This window comes from Centropristis striata, chromosome 8 (assembly GCF_030273125.1).
Source record: "Centropristis striata isolate RG_2023a ecotype Rhode Island chromosome 8, C.striata_1.0, whole genome shotgun sequence".
Taxonomy (NCBI): domain Eukaryota; kingdom Metazoa; phylum Chordata; class Actinopteri; order Perciformes; family Serranidae; genus Centropristis; species Centropristis striata.
The window spans coordinates 18,887,330-18,890,096 of NC_081524.1; positions in this window are offsets into that span (position 1 = coordinate 18,887,330).

Below are 2,767 nucleotides of genomic sequence, written 5' to 3' on the forward strand. Positions count from 1 at the left end.
TGATATTTTTCAACATTTTATTGACCAAACAACTAATCGATTAATCGGTTAATTGACAGATTAATCGAAAATGAAAACAATCGTTAGCCCTAAAATTAACGACACTATGTTATTAGCTTGACTGGTTTGGTTAAAGTGGAATGGTATGTTGTGATGTTTAATGTGTGTAAAATGTAAATATGTCCAACGAACTGGCAGCAGCCGCTAGTGTTGTTTAATATAACTGTCATAAGTATGGAAGGTCAATGGGCCACACAACTTTGGGTAATTTAAATGTAAATACATGTTTGATGTGTAAATTGTCCCCCTCTTCTTCCTGCTCCGAAGACATGTCGCTTCTGTTTCTGTTTATTTAAAAAACCTCCAAAACAACAAAAACTTGAACGAGTGTAGATTATCACCGCTTTCCTGCTCCTCAAAGCTTCAGAGAGACAGTGAAGGCAGCACAGTGCAGCACCTGTTTGTATGTCCTGCCTTTGGTTTAAATGTTGAGGTTTGGCTGCCACCTTGTGGTCAAAGCCAGCAGCTGCAAGTGAAGCTGGGGCCTGGAGGAAAAATTAAAATTAATATTAAAAAAAACAAAAAAAAAACCCAGTTTAAGAATGATAACATGTTGGACAGAGAAATACAGACATAACTCATCACATTTTTCCACACATTTTATGAATATGAATCGCCATGCCTCTCATTTTATGAATCATTAATCAATCATCATAATAAGGTTTATTGCAGAGTATGTTGTGTACTTTTTTCCACAGCAGACCATACTGACACCAAAGCAGATCCATCAAATTAATTCATTTTAATCAATAAAAATATTTCAATAAATAATAATAAATACCTCTAAATAAGAAAAATAGATGGATAGATAGGCCTACTTAAAATATAATTTTGAACCGTTACAAAGTATATAATAGGATAATTGTTTTAAAAAAAAATTAAAAATAGGGGGAAAAGGAAGTTATCACATGTTTTTACTTTTGGGAAATCAGACATATCATAGGATTTTTACAGAGATGTGGTATTAATCTTTGTCATTGTTTTGCATTTCCATTCATCTTGAAAACTCATTGTTACTGGCACAAACACAAAATAAACATCTGTCTTTTATGTTGGCAGCGGTTGTAAATATTCTGCCAAAAAACAACAGTTAATCTTTCCTACAGGACACATTTGGCTGTGAAGTAATTTATCTTCCCCATCACACTAATTCAGAGGGATTCTTACCAGCACTGTTTGATTACCACCTGCAGTGGAGGTGATCAATGACACAGCCTCATTCTACTTTATCCTTAAACCTCTGGAGTCACCAAATCACATCACATCCAGACTAGAAAACAACGCAGCGTGGAGCCCTACTGTAAATTTATCTCTAAAGGTCTGGCTGTAAACTCCATGAGGCCAGTTTCAGTTTGATGATGTTATACCAAGTAAAACTGGAGACAAGCTCAGATATATTTTGTATAAAATGATAGAACTGGATGTAACCCTCTTATATGTTATATTTGCAACATTTGTCCACATTTGCAACATTTAAAACTCTTTATTGATGAGTGTTTGATAGTATGATAGTGTTTTGGAAGAAAAAAAAAGATTAAAAATCATATTTTAAGTTGGACTAAAGGACTAAAAAAGACACAAAATGATCAAAAATACACAAAATGATTAAAAAAAAGACACACAATGACCCAAAAAGACACAAAATGAGCAAAAAGACACAAAATAACCAGAAAAAGACACAAAATGACCCAAAAAGACACAAAAAGATTAAAAATGACCAAAAAAGACACAAAATGACTTACAAAGACACAAAATGACTAAACACACAAGACACAAATAAAATAGTGTAACACTAGACTAAAAACAGAGTTGGATGACAGAATATTTCAGATTACACAGTAAACAGCTTTCAGTTGAAACTGGTACACTTTGGAGGGTGAAATGTATAAATACAATTTTAAACTGAAAAAAACATAGAACTCTTATTGGTTATCTCCTTCTGCTTGTGTGACAAATTAACTTTTTCTGAGCTTTTTCACTGCATCTCATGGTCTTCATCATTCATCATAGATTGGAAATAGCCATTTAACCTGTATTATTTCTCATGGCTAGCAGGGGGCAACTCAACTGAAGTCTGATTGTATAGAAGTCTATGAGAAAATTACCATACTTCGGACTTGATTTATTATGTCAGCAAACATTTTCATAATGACTTAATGGTCTCAATTTCTACTTTTAGTCGTCTTCAACACTAATAGATAGATGGATGGATGGATGGATGGATGGATGGATGATGGATGGACGGACGGACGGACGGACGGACGGACAGACAGACAGACAGACAGACAGACAGACAGACAGACAGACAGACAGATAGATAGATAGATAGATAGATAGATAGATAGATAGATAGATAGATAGATAGATAGATAGATTTTTAATTACCATAAATCAAAGAATAGCACAAAACTTTTACTTTTACTGTGATAAACTGAAGGAAACACACAGTTTTGCTGTAAAAAAATAACATTTTCATGTAAAACTAATGGAGAAATACCATGTCACAATGACATAATGACCCTAAAAACAATGGGAAATATTTAGTCTAAATTACAGTTTTTGCTGATATTTACATTTAAATTTACAGAAGAAAACCCACTCACTGTATTTTTTTACGGTGAAGTTCTGGCAACCAAAGCTGCCAGTATTTTACCGTAAATTAAACAGATTATTTTTTACAGTGTAGATAGATAGAACACACATTGCA